This window comes from Salmo salar, chromosome 18, assembly GCF_965601325.2.
Source record: "Salmo salar chromosome 18, fSalSal1, whole genome shotgun sequence".
In the NCBI taxonomy this organism is placed as follows: Eukaryota; Metazoa; Chordata; class Actinopteri; order Salmoniformes; family Salmonidae; genus Salmo; species Salmo salar.
Genome location: NC_138308.1, coordinates 73,529 through 92,244, shown reverse-complemented (window position 1 = coordinate 92,244; position 18,716 = coordinate 73,529). Strand labels below are relative to the sequence as shown.

The window sequence follows — 18,716 nt, the reverse complement described above, 5'->3', positions numbered from 1 at the left end:
TGGACTGATCAGAACCCTATGGTCCTGGTGGAAGTAGTGGACTGATCAGAACCCTATGGTCCTGGTGGAAGTAGTGGACTGATCAGAACCCTATGGTCCTGGTGGAAGTAGTGGACTGATCAGAACCCTATGGTCCTGGTGGAAGTAGTGGACTGATCAGAACCCTATGGTCCTGGTGGAAGTAGTGGACTGATCAGAACCCTGTGGTCCTGGTGGAAGTAGTGGACTGATCAGAACCAGAACCCTATGGTCCTGGTGGAAGTAGTGGACTGATCAGAACCCTACGGTCCTGGTGGAAGTAGTGGACTGATCAGAACCCTATGGTCCTGGTGGAAGTAGTGGACTGATCAGAACCCTATGGTCCTGGTGGAAGTAGTGGACTGATCAGAACCCTATGGTCCTGGTGGAAGTAGTGGACTGATCAGAACCCTATGGTCCTGGTGGAAGTAGTGGACTGATCAGAACCCTACGGTCCTGGTGGAAGTAGTGGACTGATCAGAACCAGAACCCTATGGTCCTGGTGGAAGTAGTGGACTGATCAGAACCCTATGGTCCTGGTGGAAGTAGTGGACTGATCAGAACCAGAACCCTACGGTCCTGGTGGAAGTAGTGGACTGATCAGAACCCTATGGTCCTGGTAGAAGTAGTGGACTGATCAGAACCCTATGGTCCTGGTGGAAGTAGTGGACTGATCAGAACCCTATGGTCCTGGTGGAAGTAGTGGACTGATCAGAACCCTATGGTCCTGGTGGAAGTAGTGGACTGATCAGAACCCTACGGTCCTGGTGGAAGTAGTGGACTGATCAGAACCAGAACCCTATGGTCCTGGTGGAAGTAGTGGACTGATCAGAACCCTACGGTCCTGGTGGAAGTAGTGGACTGATCAGAACCCTATGGTCCTGGTGGAAGTAGTGGACTGATCAGAACCCTATGGTCCTGGTGGAAGTAGTGGACTGATCAGAACCAGAACCCTATGGTCCTGGTGGAAGTAGTGCACTATGTAGGGAATAGGATGCCAGTTGGTACGGCCCTAGTGGAAATAGGGCACTATGTAGGGAATAGGGAGCCAGTTAGTACGGCACTAGTGGAAATAGGGCACTATGTAGGGAATAGGGTGCCAGTTGGTACGGCCCTAGTGGAAATAGGGCACTATGTAGGGAATAGGGTGCCAGTTGGTACGGCCCTAGTGGAAATAGTGCACTATGTAGGGAATAGGGTGCCAGTTGGTACGGCCCTAGTGGAAATAGGGCACTATGTAGGGAATAGGGTGCCAGTTGGTACGACCCTAGTGGAAATAGGGCACTATGTAGGGAATAGGGTGCCAGTTGGTACGGCCCTAGTGGAAATAGGGCACTATGTAGGGAATAGGGTGCCAGTTGGTACGACCCTAGTGGAAATAGGGCACTATGTAGGGAATAGGGCGCGACCCCTTGTCACTGCCACTCTGTGTCTGATGTAACAGCAGCAGGACTCATGACTTCTGTTATCTAGTTTGGCCAAATTACAGAGACCAGCCACCGTCAGCTCACTGACCGAGAGCGATGAAGTAACACATTCTGTGTTTTTCAGCCTGCGACCCCAAATTAGAAATTCTGTATTTTCCCGGGACTCAGAGTTTAGGAAAATATGCCTCTTTTACATAAATATCAGTACATTTCATTGCCCTTATGCATAAAACAAATAACAATGGCATTAAATATCCGTATAAATATCCATTCGTGTTTATTTACCCTCCATTAAAAACACTCATATCTGTCTAGGTTGGAACTGTTGAAATAAAATACATATTTTATTTATTCTGAACTGGAATAAAGTGATTGATCACATCACACACAGTCCTAACGACAGCAGGTCTATTCCGGCCTCTGTTTTAAACAGCACTGAGGTCCTAACGACAGCAGGTCTATTCCGGCCTCTGTTTTTAACAACACTGAGGTCCTAATGACAGCAGGTCTATTCTGGCCTCTGTTTTTAACAACACTGAGGTCCTAATGACAGCAGGTCTATTCTGGCCTCTGTTTTAAACAGCACTGAGGTCCTAACGACAGCAGGTCTATTCCGGCCTCTGTTTTTAACAACACTGAGGTCCTAATGACAGCAGGTCTATTCTGGCCTCTGTTTTTAACAACACTGAGGTCCTAATGACAGCAGGTCTATTCTGGCCTCTGTTTTAAACAGCACTGAGGTCCTAACGACAGCAGGTCTATTCCGGCCTCTGTTTTTAACAACACTGAGGTCCTAATGACAGCAGGTCTATTCTGGCCTCTGTTTTTAACAACACTGAGGTCCTAATGACAGCAGGTCTATTCTGGCCTCTGTTTTTAACAACACTGAGGTCCTAATGACAGCAGGTCTATTCTGGCCTCTGTTTTTAACAACGCTGAGGTCCTAATGACAGCAGGTCTATTCTGGCCTCTGTTTTTAACAACACTGAGGTCCTAACGACAGCAGGTCTATTCTGGTCTCTGTTTTTAACAACACTGAGGTCCTAATGACAGCAGGTCTATTCTGGCCTCTGTTTTTAACAACACTGAGGTCCTAATGACAGCAGGTCTATTCTGGCCTCTGTTTTTAACAACACTGAGGTCCTAATGACAGCAGGTCTATTCTGGCCTCTGTTTTTAACAACACTGAGGTCCTAATGACAGCAGGTCTATTCTGGTCTCTGTTTTTAACAGCACTGAGGTCCTAATGACAGCAGGTCTATTCTGGTCTCTGTTTTTAACAGCACTGAGGTCCTAATGACAGCAGGTCTATTCTGGCCTCTGTTTTTAACAGCACTGAGATCCTAATGACAGCAGGTCTATTCTGGCCTCTGTTTCTAACAACACTGAGGTCCTAATGACAGCAGGTCTATTCTGGCCTCTGTTTTTAACAGCACTGAGGTCCTAATGACAGCAGGTCTATTCTGGCCTCTGTTTTTAACAACACTGAGGTCCTAATGACAGCAGGTCTATTCTGGCCTCTGTTTTTAACAGCACTGAGGTCCTAATGACAGCAGGTCTATTCTGGCCTCTGTTTTTAACGACACTGAGGTCCTAATGACAGCAGGTCTATTCTGGCCTCTGTTTCTAACAACACTGAGGTCCTAATGACAGCAGGTCTATTCTGGCCTCTGTTTTTAACGACACTGAGGTCCTAATGACAGCAGGTCTATTCCGGCCTCTGTTTTTAACGACACTGAGGTCCTAATGACAGCAGGTCTATTCCGGCCTCTGTTTTTAACAACACTGAGGTCCTAATGACAGCAGGTCTATTCTGGCCTCTGTTTTTAACGACACTGAGGTCCTAATGACAGCAGGTCTATTCCGGCCTCTGTTTTTAACGACACTGAGGTCCTAATGACAGCAGGTCTATTCCGGCCTCTGTTTTTAACAGCACTGAGGTCCTAATGACAGCAGGTCTATTCTGGCCTCTGTTTTTAACAGCACTGAGGTCCTAATGACAGCAGGTCTATTCTGGCCTCTGTTTTTAACAGCACTGAGGTCCTAATGACAGCAGGTCTATTCCGGCCTCTGTTTTTAACAACGCTGAGGTCCTAATGACAGCAGGTCTATTCTGGCCTCTGTTTTTAACAGCACTGAGGTCCTAATGACAGCAGGTCTATTCTGGCCTCTGTTTTTAACAACACTGAGGTCCTAATGACAGCAGGTCTATTCCGGCCTCTGTTTCTAACAACGCTGAGGTCCTAATGACAGCAGGTCTATTCTGGCCTCTGTTTTTAACAACACTGAGGTCCTAACGACAGCAGGTCTATTCTGGCCTCTGTTTTTAACAACACTGAGGTCCTAATGACAGCAGGTCTATTCTGGCCTCTGTTTTTAACAACACTGAGGTCCTAATGACAGCAGGTCTATTCTGGCCTCTGTTTTTAACAACACTGAGGTCCTAATGACAGCAGGTCTATTCTGGCCTCTGTTTTTAACAACGCTGAGGTCCTAATGACAGCAGGTCTATTCTGGCCTCTGTTTCTAACAACGCTGAGGTCCTAATGACAGCAGGTCTATTCCGGCCTCTGTTTTTAACAGCACTGAGGTCCTAACGACAGCAGGTCTATTCCGGCCTCTGTTTTTAACGACACTGAGGTCCTAATGACAGCAGGTCTATTCCGGCCTCTGTTTTTAACAACACTGAGGTCCTAATGACAGCAGGTCTATTCTGGCCTCTGTTTCTAACAACGCTGAGGTCCTAATGACAGCAGGTCTATTCTGGCCTCTGTTTTTAACAGCACTGAGGTCCTAATGACAGCAGGTCTATTCTGGCCTCTGTTTCTAACACCACTGAGGTCCTAATGACAGCAGGTCTATTCTGGCCTCTGTTTTAAACAACACTGAGGTCCTAATGACAGCAGGTCTATTCTGGCCTCTGTTTTTAACAGCACTGAGGTCCTAATGACAGCAGGTCTATTCTGGCCTCTGTTTTTAACGACACTGAGGTCCTAATGACAGCAGGTCTATTCTGGCCTCTGTTTCTAACAGCACTGAGGTCCTAATGACAGCAGGTCTATTCTGGCCTCTGTTTTTAACAGCACTGAGGTCCTAATGACAGCAGGTCTATTCTGGCCTCTGTTTTAAACACTGAGGTCCTAATGACAGCAGGTCTATTCTGGCCTCTGTTTCTAACAACGCTGAGGTCCTAATGACAGCAGGTCTATTCTGGCCTCTGTTTTTAACAGCACTGAGGTCCTAATGACAGCAGGTCTATTCTGGCCTCTGTTTTTAACGACACTGAGGTCCTAATGACAGCAGGTCTATTCCGGCCTCTGTTTTTAACAGCACTGAGGTCCTAATGACAGCAGGTCTATTCTGGCCTCTGTTTTTAACAGCACTGAGGTCCTAATGACAGCAGGTCTATTCTGGCCTCTGTTTTTAACAGCACTGAGGTCCTAATGACAGCAGGTCTATTCTGGCCTCTGTTTTTAACGACACTGAGGTCCTAATGACAGCAGGTCTATTCCAGCCTCTGTTTCTAACAACGCTGAGGTCCTAATGACAGCAGGTCTATTCTGGCCTCTGTTTTTAACAACACTGAGGTCCTAATGACAGCAGGTCTATTCTGGCCTCTGTTTCTAACAACACTGAGGTCCTAATGACAGCAGGTCTATTCTGGCCTCTGTTTCTAACAACACTGAGGTCCTAATGACAGCAGGTCTATTCCAGCCTCTGTTTTTAACGACACTGAGGTCCTAACGACAGCAGGTCTATTCTGGCCTCTGTTTTTAACAACACTGAGGTCCTAATGACAGCAGGTCTATTCTGGCCTCTGTTTTTAACAGCACTGAGGTCCTAATGACAGCAGGTCTATTCCGGCCTCTGTTTTAAACAGCACTGAGGTCCTAATGACAGCAGGTCTATTCTGGCCTCTGTTTTTAACAGCACTGAGGTCCTAATGACAGCAGGTCTATTCTGGCCTCTGTTTTTAACAGCACTGAGGTCCTAATGACAGCAGGTCTATTCTGGCCTCTGTTTCTAACAACGCTGAGGTCCTAATGACAGCAGGTCTATTCTGGCCTCTGTTTCTAACAGCACTGAGGTCCTAATGACAGCAGGTCTATTCTGGCCTCTGTTTTAAACGACACTGAGGTCCTAATGACAGCAGGTCTATTCCGGCCTCTGTTTTAAACGACACTGAGGTCCTAACGACAGCAGGTCTATTCCGGCCTCTGTTTTAAACGACACTGAGGTCCTAACGACAGCAGGTCTATTCCGGCCTCTGTTTTAAACAACACCGCCTTATTTCTGCCGATCATCACCTGTTTATAAAATGACAACAACGCCTTGCTATCGGACTGACTGGTCCACTGTGGAACCAGTGTTTCCTGAAGCATCCTGTTCTGAAATACCTCTCTGGGTTTAACCGTCATGATGTGGACGTTTTATTACATTCGTTCCGTTATGAGAGACTCGTTACTAAAGGCTCTTCCACACACACAACACAACACAACACATTGTGGGCGCTGCTCGTTAGACGTTTTCTATGACAGAGAGAGAAACTGATCGCTGTATTTTTGGGTTCATAATGATTGAACGTGTGGCTAGTTTGAGTCCATTTGATGACAGTGTTATCCAGGGTCGTCCCTAGCAGAAATGTTAGTTGAAGTAGTTTTATGGTTATTAAGGTAAAAGACTTGTATAATAACTAAATGTCGTTGGTGTTTATCTGTAGGTAAGGAACGGGTTAATTAGGGGGGGGGGGCGTCCCAAGGATCCCGTATAGCACTGACCCTCCTGTTTCAGCTGTCTGGTGACACGAGGTCTCGCTGTTTCACTACATTTACGATATTTACAGCTGATCTGACTAAATAGAAAATGTTCAATTAATGCATAATAACAAATAATAACAATTAAATAGGACTTTCACATATTCAAGGAAAAGTTACAAGTTACACATTGTATATCTAGCTAACTTAGCTATGAGTTTCTTAGCTAGCAAAAGTGGTAAAAAACTTCACCCCTTAAAAACCACACGCTAACCAAGCTATTAAAAAAAAGCATAAATATAAGCTATGTAACGTTGAATAAAGAGTGATTTATCTGGGTACCCACCAAGTCCCCCAGGCTGTGCAGCTGTCACCGGTCGGAAAGCTCACACTCAACTCACTTTACCAGGAAGACGAAGTCCGCCAAACATACAAACCAATCAGTGTACAGAGAGACGTGACGTCCACGACCCCTTTTTCTCGCTGTTAGCCAATTAAAACACACAACACAAACGTCTGAACTGTCCAATGAAACTGATCGACGGTGATCACGAGACACAGGGATTAAATTATACCGTTAGTTGAATTCAACAATACTGTGATATGATAACTTAGTCTTTCTGTACAATATATTGATTAAAGTGCTTATAAATAGTTTAATTCAACAATACTGTGATATGATAACTTAGTCTTTCTGTACAATATATTGATTAAAGTGCTTATAAATAGTTTAATTCAACAATACTGTGATATGATAATTTATTATTTCTGTACAATATATTGATTAAAGTGCTTATAAATAGTTGAATTCAACAATACTGTGATATGATAATTTATTATTTCTGTACAATATATTGTTTTAAGTGCTTATAAATAGTTTAATTCAACAATAGTGTGGTAAAATAACTTAGTCTTTCTGTACAATATATTGATTAAAGAGCTTATAAATAGTTTAATTCAACAATAGTGTGGTAAAATAACTTAGTCTTTCTGTACAATATATTGCTTTAAGTGCTTATAAATAGTTTAATTCAACAATACTGTGATATGATAACTTATTATTTCTGTACAATATATTGATTAAAGAGCTTATAAATAGTTTAATTCAACAATACTGTGGTAAAATAACTTAGTCTTTCTGTACAATATATTGATTAAAGTGCTTATAAATAGTTTAATTCAACAATACTGTGATATGATAATTTATTATTTCTGTACAATATATTGATTAAAGTGCTTATAAATAGTTTAATTCAACAATACTGTGGTAAAATAACTTAGTCTTTCTGTACAATATATTGATTAAAGAGCTTATAAATAGTTTAATTCAACAATACTGTGATATGATAACTTAGTCTTTCTGTACAATATATTGATTAAAGTGCTTATAAATAGTTTAATTCAACAATAGTGTGGTATGATAACTTAGTCTTTCTGTACAATATATTGATTAAAGAGCTTATAAATAGTTTAATTCAACAATACTGTGATATGATAACTTATTCTTTCTGTACAATATATTGATTAAAGAGCTTATAAATAGTTTAATTCAACAATACTGTGATATGATAACTTATTCTTTCTGTACAATATATTGATTAAAGTGCTTATAAATAGTTTAATTCAACAATACTGTGATATGATAACTTAGTCTTTCTGTACAATATATTGATTAAAGAGCTTATAAATAGTTTAATTCAACAATACTGTGGTAAAATAACTTAGTCTTTCTGTACAATATATTGCTTTAAGTGCTTATAAATAGTTTAATTCAACAATACTGTGGTATGATAACTTAGTCTTTCTGTACAATATATTGATTAAAGTGCTTATAAATAGTTTAATTCAACAATAGTGTGGTAAAATAACTTAGTCTTTCTGTACAATATATTGCTTTAAGTGCTTATAAATAGTTTAATTCAACAATACTGTGGTAAAATAACTTAGTCTTTCTGTACAATATATTGATTAAAGAGCTTATAAATAGTTTAATTCAACAATACTGTGATATGATAACTTATTCTTTCTGTACAATATATTGATTAAAGAGCTTATAAATAGTTGAATTATGAAATTGTTATTTTGATATAAAATGGTACATTCAGAACAGCATTTTAAATTGTTATAGTGACATGATTACAGACCAATAGGATCAGTTATAGTACCTTAGGTCCCACCCTGTCAAAGACAGACAGTCATAACAGACCAATAGGATCAGTTATAGTACCTTAGGTCCCACCCTGTCAAAGACACACAGTCATAACAGACCAATAGGATCAGTTATAGTACCTTAGGTCCCACCCAGTCAAAGACACACAGTCATAACAGACCAATAGGATCAGTTATAGTACCTTAGGTCCCACCCAGTCAAAGACAGACAGTCATAACAGACCAATAGGATCAGTTATAGTACCTTAGGTCCCACCCAGTCAAAGACGGACAGTCATAACAGACCAATAGGATCAGTTATAGTACCTTAGGTCCCACCCTGTCAAAGACAGACAGTCATAACAGACCAATAGGATCAGTTATAGTACCTTAGGTCCCACCCTGTCAAAGACACACAGTCATAACAGACCAATAGGATCAGTTATAGTACCTTAGGTCCCACCCAGTCAAAGACACACAGTCATAACAGACCAATAGGATCAGTTATAGTACCTTAGGTCCCACCCTGTCAAAGACAGACAGTCATAACAGACCAATAGGTTATCAAATATCTTTAATGTAGAGCTCATTAATTGTATTTCAGGTAGGGCTTAATAAATGTCTTTATGGTCAGTTCTTGAACACATGTTGAAGAGAGGTCTTCACTGACATCGATGTCCGATCTTTCAGGTCTTCCTCAGAGGGTCAGTCATCAATCATCCAGACCATCACAGATCACCAGAGGGTCAGTCATCCCTCTACCAGACCAGAGGGTCAGTCATCACTCTACCAGACCATCACAGACCACCAGAGGGTCAGTCATCACTCTACCAGACCATCACAGACCACCAGAGGGTCAGTCATCACTCTACCAGACCAGAGGGTCAGTCATCACTCTACCAGACCATCATAGACCACCAGAGGATCAGTCATCACTCTACCAGACCATCACAGATCACCAGAGGGTCAGTCATCACTCTACCAGACCATCACAGACCACCAGAGGGTCAGTCATCACTCTACCAGACCAGAGGGTCAGTCATCACTCTACCAGACCATCACAGACCACCAGAGGGTCAGTCATCACTCTACCAGACCATCACAGACCAGAGGGTCAGTCATCACTCTACCAGACCAGAGGGTCAGTCATCACTCTACCAGACCAGAGGGTCAGTCATCACTCTACCAGACCAGAGGGTCAGTCATCACTCTACCAGACCAGAGGGTCAGTCATCACTCTACCAGACCATCACAGACCACCAGAGGATCAGTCATCACTCTACCAGACCATCACAGACCACCAGAGGGTCAGTCATCACTCTACCAGACCATCACAGACCACCAGAGGATCAGTCATCACTCTACCAGACCATCACAGATCACCAGAGGGTCAGTCATCACTCTACCAGACCATCACAGACCACCAGAGGATCAGTCATCCCTCTACCAGACCAGAGGGTCAGTCATCCCTCTACCAGACCAGAGGGTCAGTCATCACTCTACCAGACCAGAGGGTCAGTCATCACTCTACCAGACCAGAGGGTCAGTCATCACTCTACCAGACCAGAGGGTCAGTCATCACTCTACCAGACCATCACAGACCACCAGAGGATCAGTCATCACTCTACCAGACCAGAGGGTCAGTCATCCCTCTACCAGACCAGAGGGTCAGTCATCCCTCTACCAGACCAGAGGGTCAGTCATCCCTCTACCAGACCAGAGGGTCAGTCATCACTCTACCAGACCATCACAGACCACCAGAGGGTCAGTCATCCCTCTACCAGACCAGAGGGTCAGTCATCCCTCTACCAGACCATCACAGACCACCAGAGGATCAGTCATCACTCTACCAGACCAGAGGGTCAGTCATCCCTCTACCAGACCAGAGGGTCAGTCATCCCTCTACCAGACCAGAGGGTCAGTCATCCCTCTACCAGACCAGAGGGTCAGTCATCCCTCTATCAGACCATCACAACCAGACCATCACAGACCACCAGAGGGTCAGTCATCACTCTACCAGACCATCACAGACCACCAGAGGGTCAGTCATCACTCTACCAGACCAGAGGGTCAGTCATCACTCTACCAGACCATCACAGACCACCAGAGGGTCAGTCATCCCTCTACCAGACCAGAGGGTCAGTCATCACTCTACCAGACCAGAGGGTCAGTCATCACTCTACCAGACCATCACAGACCACCAGAGGGTCAGTCATCACTCTACCAGACCAGAGGGTCAGTCATCCCTCTACCAGACCAGAGGGTCAGTCATCCCTCTACCAGACCAGAGGATCAGTCATCACTCTACCAGACCAGAGGGTCAGTCATCACTCTACCAGACCAGAGGGTCAGTCATCACTCTACCAGACCAGAGGGTCAGTCATCCCTCTACCAGACCATCACAGACCACCAGAGGGTCAGTCATCACTCTACCAGACCAGAGGGTCAGTCATCACTCTACCAGACCAGAGGGTCAGTCATCCCTCTACCAGACCAGAGGGTCAGTCATCCCTCTACCAGACCAGAGGGTCAGTCATCACTCTACCAGACCATCACAGACCACCAGAGGGTCAGTCATCACTCTACCAGACCAGAGGGTCAGTCATCCCTCTACCAGACCAGAGGGTCAGTCATCCCTCTACCAGACCATCACAGACCACCAGAGGGTCAGTCATCCCTCTACCAGACCAGAGGATCAGTCATCACTCTACCAGACCATCACAGACCAGAGGGTCAGTCATCACTCTACCAGACCAGAGGGTCAGTCATCCCTCTACCAGACCAGAGGGTCAGTCATCACTCTACCAGACCAGAGGGTCAGTCATCCCTCTACCAGACCAGAGGGTCAGTCATCACTCTACCAGACCATCACAGACCACCAGAGGGTCAGTCATCACTCTACCAGACCATCACAGACCACCAGAGGGTCAGTCATCACTCTACCAGACCATCACAGACCACCAGAGGGTCAGTCATCACTCTACCAGACCAGAGGGTCAGTCATCCCTCTACCAGACCAGAGGGTCAGTCATCCCTCTACCAGACCACAGGGTCAGTCATCCCTCTACCAGACCATCATAGACCACCAGAGGGTCTGTCATCACTCTACCAGACCATCACAGACCACCAGAGGGTCAGTCATCACTCTACCAGACCAGAGGGTCAGTCATCCCTCTACCAGACCAGAGGGTCAGTCATCACTCTACCAGACCAGAGGGTCAGTCATCCCTCTACCAGACCAGAGGGTCAGTCATCACTCTACCAGACCAGAGGATCAGTCATCACTCTACCAGACCAGAGGGTCAGTCATCCCTCTACCAGACCAGAGGGTCAGTCATCACTCTACCAGACCATCACAGACCACCAGAGGGTCAGTCATCACTCTACCAGACCATCACAGACCACCAGAGGGTCAGTCATCACTCTACCAGACCATCACAGACCACCAGAGGGTCAGTCATCACTCTACCAGACCAGAGGGTCAGTCATCCCTCTACCAGACCAGAGGGTCAGTCATCCCTCTACCAGACCACAGGGTCAGTCATCCCTCTACCAGACCATCATAGACCACCAGAGGGTCTGTCATCACTCTACCAGACCATCACAGACCACCAGAGGGTCAGTCATCACTCTACCAGACCAGAGGGTCAGTCATCCCTCTACCAGACCAGAGGGTCAGTCATCACTCTACCAGACCAGAGGGTCAGTCATCCCTCTACCAGACCAGAGGGTCAGTCATCACTCTACCAGACCAGAGGGTCAGTCATCACTCTACCAGACCAGAGGGTCAGTCATCCCTCTACCAGACCACAGGGTCAGTCATCCCTCTACCAGACCATCATAGACCACCAGAGGGTCTGTCATCACTCTACCAGACCATCACAGACCACCAGAGGGTCAGTCATCACTCTACCAGACCAGAGGGTCAGTCATCCCTCTACCAGACCAGAGGGTCAGACATCCCTCTACCAGACCAGAGGGTCAGTCATCACTCTACCAGACCAGAGGGTCAGTCATCACTCTACCAGACCAGAGGGTCAGTCATCACTCTACCAGACCAGAGGGTCAGTCATCACTCTACCAGACCAGAGGGTCAGTCATCACTCTACCAGACCAGAGGGTCAGTCATCACTCTACCAGACCAGAGGGTCAGTCATCACTCTACCAGACCAGAGGGTCAGTCATCACTCTACCAGACCAGAGGGTCAGTCATCACTCTACCAGACCAGAGGGTCAGTCATCACTCTACCAGACCAGAGGGTCAGTCATCACTCTACCAGACCAGAGGGTCAGTCATCCCTCTACCAGACCAGAGGGTCAGTCATCCCTCTACCAGACCAGAGGGTCAGTCATCACTCTACCAGACCAGAGGGTCAGTCATCCCTCTACCAGACCAGAGGGTCAGTCATCCCTCTACCAGACCAGAGGGTCAGTCATCACTCTACCAGACCAGAGGGTCAGTCATCCCTCTACCAGACCAGAGGGTCAGTCATCACTCTACCAGACCAGAGGGTCAGTCATCACTCTACCAGACCAGAGGGTCAGTCATCCCTCTACCAGACCACAGGGTCAGTCATCCCTCTACCAGACCATCATAGACCACCAGAGGGTCTGTCATCACTCTACCAGACCATCACAGACCACCAGAGGGTCAGTCATCACTCTACCAGACCAGAGGGTCAGTCATCCCTCTACCAGACCAGAGGGTCAGACATCCCTCTACCAGACCAGAGGGTCAGTCATCACTCTACCAGACCAGAGGGTCAGTCATCACTCTACCAGACCAGAGGGTCAGTCATCACTCTACCAGACCAGAGGGTCAGTCATCACTCTACCAGACCAGAGGGTCAGTCATCACTCTACCAGACCAGAGGGTCAGTCATCACTCTACCAGACCAGAGGGTCAGTCATCACTCTACCAGACCAGAGGGTCAGTCATCACTCTACCAGACCAGAGGGTCAGTCATCACTCTACCAGACCAGAGGGTCAGTCATCACTCTACCAGACCAGAGGGTCAGTCATCCCTCTACCAGACCAGAGGGTCAGTCATCCCTCTACCAGACCAGAGGGTCAGTCATCCCTCTACCAGACCAGAGGGTCAGTCATCACTCTACCAGACCAGAGGGTCAGTCATCACTCTACCAGACCAGAGGGTCAGTCATCCCTCTACCAGACCAGAGGGTCAGTCATCACTCTACCAGACCAGAGGGTCAGTCATCCCTCTACCAGACCAGAGGGTCAGTCATCCCTCTACCAGACCAGAGGGTCAGTCATCCCTCTACCAGACCAGAGGGTCAGTCATCCCTCTACCAGACCATCACAGACCACCAGAGGGTCAGTCATCCCTCTACCAGACCAGAGGGTCAGTCATCACTCTACCAGACCAGAGGGTCAGTCATCCCTCTACCAGACCAGAGGGTCAGTCATCACTCTACCAGACCAGAGGGTCAGTCATCCCTCTACCAGACCAGAGGGTCAGTCATCCCTCTACCAGACCAGAGGGTCAGTCATCACTCTACCAGACCAGAGGGTCAGTCATCACTCTACCAGACCAGAGGGTCAGTCATCACTCTACCAGACCAGAGGGTCAGTCATCCCTCTACCAGACCAGAGGGTCAGTCATCACTCTACCAGACCAGAGGGTCAGTCATCACTCTACCAGACCAGAGGGTCAGTCATCCCTCTACCAGACCAGAGGGTCAGTCATCACTCTACCAGACCATCACAGACCACCAGAGGGTCAGTCATCCCTCTACCAGACCAGAGGGTCAGTCATCCCTCTACCAGACCAGAGGGTCAGTCATCACTCTACCAGACCAGAGGGTCAGTCATCCCTCTACCAGACCAGAGGGTCAGTCATCACTCTACCAGACCAGAGGGTCAGTCATCACTCTACCAGACCAGAGGGTCAGTCATCACTCTACCAGACCAGAGGGTCAGTCATCCCTCTACCAGACCAGAGGGTCAGTCATCCCTCTACCAGACCAGAGGGTCAGTCATCACTCTACCAGACCAGAGGGTCAGTCATCACTCTACCAGACCAGAGGGTCAGTCATCCCTCTACCAGACCAGAGGGTCAGTCATCCCTCTACCAGACCAGAGGGTCAGTCATCACTCTACCAGACCAGAGGGTCAGTCATCACTCTACCAGACCAGAGGGTCAGTCATCCCTCTACCAGACCAGAGGGTCAGTCATCCCTCTACCAGACCAGAGGGTCAGTCATCCCTCTACCAGACCAGAGGGTCAGTCATCACTCTACCAGACCAGAGGGTCAGTCATCCCTCTACCAGACCAGAGGGTCAGTCATCCCTCTACCAGACCAGAGGGTCAGTCATCCCTCTACCAGACCAGAGGGTCAGTCATCCCTCTACCAGACCAGAGGGTCAGTCATCACTCTACCAGACCAGAGGGTCAGTCATCCCTCTACCAGACCAGAGGGTCAGTCATCCCTCTACCAGACCAGAGGGTCAGTCATCACTCTACCAGACCAGAGGGTCAGTCATCACTCTACCAGACCAGAGGGTCAGTCATCACTCTACCAGACCAGAGGGTCAGTCATCCCTCTACCAGACCAGAGGGTCAGTCATCCCTCTACCAGACCAGAGGGTCAGTCATCACTCTACCAGACCATCACAGACCAGAGGGTCAGTCATCCCTCTACCAGACCAGAGGGTCAGTCATCACTCTACCAGACCAGAGGGTCAGTCATCACTCTACCAGACCAGAGGGTCAGTCATCCCTCTACCAGACCAGAGGGTCAGTCATCCCTCTACCAGACCAGAGGGTCAGTCATCACTCTACCAGACCAGAGGGTCAGTCATCACTCTACCAGACCAGAGGGTCAGTCATCCCTCTACCAGACCAGAGGGTCAGTCATCACTCTACCAGACCAGAGGGTCAGTCATCACTCTACCAGACCAGAGGGTCAGTCATCCCTCTACCAGACCAGAGGGTCAGTCATCACTCTACCAGACCAGAGGGTCAGTCATCCCTCTACCAGACCAGAGGGTCAGTCATCCCTCTACCAGACCAGAGGGTCAGTCATCCCTCTACCAGACCAGAGGGTCAGTCATCACTCTACCAGACCAGAGGGTCAGTCATCCCTCTACCAGACCAGAGGGTCAGTCATCCCTCTACCAGACCAGAGGGTCAGTCATCACTCTACCAGACCAGAGGGTCAGTCATCCCTCTACCAGACCAGAGGGTCAGTCATCCCTCTACCAGACCAGAGGGTCAGTCATCACTCTACCAGACCAGAGGGTCAGTCATCCCTCTACCAGACCAGAGGGTCAGTCATCCCTCTACCAGACCAGAGGGTCAGTCATCCCTCTACCAGACCAGAGGGTCAGTCATCACTCTACCAGACCAGAGGGTCAGTCATCCCTCTACCAGACCAGAGGGTCAGTCATCCCTCTACCAGACCAGAGGGTCAGTCATCACTCTACCAGACCAGAGGGTCAGTCATCCCTCTACCAGACCAGAGGGTCAGTCATCCCTCTACCAGACCAGAGGGTCAGTCATCCCTCTACCAGACCAGAGGGTCAGTCATCCCTCTACCAGACCAGAGGGTCAGTCATCACTCTACCAGACCAGAGGGTCAGTCATCCCTCTACCAGACCAGAGGGTCAGTCATCCCTCTACCAGACCAGAGGGTCAGTCATCCCTCTACCAGACCAGAGGGTCAGTCATCACTCTACCAGACCAGAGGGTCAGTCATCCCTCTACCAGACCAGAGGGTCAGTCATCCCTCTACCAGACCAGAGGATCAGTCATCCCTCTACCAGACCATCAGAACTCTGTAGTTGTCAAAGTCGGAGATTCCTGATTCTCTGGTTTCCATGGAGAAGTGATGAAGGAGTCCCATCAGTCTGATCGTCAAATTCAGCTCCTGAAAAGAGACAGTGGGAACTGGATATCGTGATTGGCCCTCTGTCCTTCAGCCCGGTCCAGAATTAACTTCTGCACAGTTCTGATAGGTTGGTCTCGTCCAGCTAAAAGATGTCGTTGCGTTCGATCGGTGTTGCTGTGTCTTCTGGATGCTTGTCTCAGCTCATGTTTATTATTATTGACCTGTCCTGTTCCTCCACCTGTGATGTAGAGCTCTGTGTCGATCTTATTGAGAAGTGTTGGGTTTCCTTGTTTAGCGATTCCCTTAGATTTTTTATAATTCGAAGTCGGCTCTTCATAGCAAGATCAGCTAATAGGTCCCTAACAATGCAGAGGACATCAATGTTACCAATTATCTTATTAATTCATGATTTCCCAAAAAATCAAATAAATTAAAAAAATAAATAAATAAAAACTTTTTCTCCTCCTCCCTATTCTCTCTCTATCCATCTCTATGTCCATTTCTTCTCCTCCCTCCTCCTCCTCCTCCCTATTCTCTCTCTATCCATCTCTATGTCCATTTCTCCTTCTCCCTCCTCCTCCTCCTCCTCCCTATTCTCTCTCTATCCATCTCTATGTCCATTTCTCCTTCTCCCTCCTCCTCCTCCTCCTCCCTATTCTCTCTCTATCCATCTCTATGTCCATTTCTTCTCCTCCCTCCTCCTCCTCCTCCCTATTCTCTCTCTATCCATCTCTATGTCCATTTCTCCTTCTCCCTCCTCCTCCTCCTCCTCCCTATTCTCTCTCTATCCATCTCTATGTCCATTTCTCCTTCTCCCTCCTCCTCCTCCTCCTCCCTATTCTCTCTCTATCCATCTCTATGTCCATTTCTTCTCCTCCCTCCTCCTCCTCCTCCCTATTCTCTCTCTATCCATCTCTATGTCCATTTCTCCTCCCTCCTCCTCCTCCTCCTCCTCCCTATTCTCTCTCTATCCATCTCTATGTCCATTTCTTCTCCTCCCTCCTCCTCCTCCTCCTCCCTATTCTCTCTCTATCCATCTCTATGTCCATTTCTCCTTCTCCCTCCTCCTCCTCCTCCCTATTCTCTCTCTATCCATCTCTATGTCCATTTCTTCTCCTCCCTCCTCCTCCTCCTCCTCCTCCCTATTCTCTCTCTATCCATCTCTATGTCCATTTCTTCTCCTCCCTCCTCCTCCTCCTCCTCCCTATTCTCTCTCTATCCATCTCTATGTCCATTTCTTCTCCTCCCTCCTCCTCCTCCTCCTTATTCTCTCTCTATCCATCTCTATGTCCATTTCTCCTCCTCCCTCCTCCTCCTCCTCCTCCCTATTCTCTCTCTATCCATCTCTATGTCCATTTCTTCTCCTCCCTCCTCCTCCTCCTCCTCCCTATTCTCTCTCTATCCATCTCTATGTCCATTCTCCAGTGTGTCAGCGAGCTCCTTCTGGTCCATTTTCCTCAGGACGTGCAGTGTGATCTTCAGAGCCCCCTCTCTGGCACTGCTCTCCTGCTTCTCATCTTCAGCGTCCACCACTTCCTCATCCTCCCTCTCGGACTCTCAAAGCATTCTGGGAGATCTGGAGTAAGAATTCTCTTCGGGTCTCTTCAAGTGACTGAAAACAAACAAGTTGAAAAGTTCCGATCAAAAAGGAGTTCAAAGTTCAAAGTTGAGCTGAAAGAAAAAAAACTGTCTATTCGTAATAATTTGATTGATTTGTCTGCTTTTAAAAAAATATATATATATTGAGGTAAACAAGACCGGTGTTAGAAAAATGAATATAAAGTCCAGGTTTGTCTGGCGACTCTGGGCGGACCGACCACTGGGAATCTCTCCTGTTGCTCTCTGTGGACAGGGCAAGAGGTTATACACCTGGAAACAGGTAACTGAGCACAATGAGTATTTCCTGTTTGTTGTTTTCTCCTCTTCCTGTTTGTGAATTCCCTCCATCTCTGATCCAAGGTCAATGAGTGTTGCAGGCGCGCGGATCCGGATCAATAAACCCAGGTAATATTGTAATAAACATGATTGATTGATTGATTGATTGCACCTGTGACGGCTCATTCCAGTACTTTTCTGGTCACTTCCTGACCATAGTAAGATGTTATTTTTCTATGGTAGAAGTAGGTCAGGGTGTGACAGGGGGTGTTTTTTTTAATGTTTTTGTATTTCTATGTTCTAGTTTTTGTATTTCTACGTTGTTTTTTTTTTTTTTGGGTTTGGGGATGATCTCCAATTAGAGGCAGCTTAGTCATCGTTGTCTCTAATTGGAGGTCATATTTATTAAGTTGGGTGTTTGTCCCACCTGGGTTTTTTTGTGGGAGATTAATTTTGAGTTGTGTATGTTTTACCTCTGCGTCACGTTTATTATTATATATATATTTTTTTGTTTGTTGTGTCTTTCAGTTTATTTATGTATCGCTATAGTTTTAAATAAATAAAAAAAAAGGAAAGACATCCTTCTCGTTACGACAACGTCCCCCCTTTTTTAACACAGGTCGTGTTCCTGACGACGCCAGAT

The 18,716-nt window shown here is 46.9% G+C and overlaps 1 protein-coding gene across 8 annotated transcripts in view; it reads right to left on the bottom strand.

Moving 5' to 3' along the window:
• The window catches only part of shmt1 (serine hydroxymethyltransferase 1 (soluble)), a 45,730-nt gene extending 39,097 nt beyond the window's left edge, over window positions 1-6,633 (bottom strand). For 7 of the 8 annotated variants that reach the window (XM_082964622.1, XM_082964625.1, XM_082964623.1 and 4 more), the window contains exon 1: window positions 6,546-6,633. The gene's annotated coding sequence lies outside the window, so the exon portion shown is untranslated. The remainder of the gene's footprint in view (window positions 1-6,545) is intronic. The other variant, XM_082964629.1, reaches the window with a different exon arrangement.
• Window positions 6,634-18,716: the final 12,083 nt, after the last annotated feature.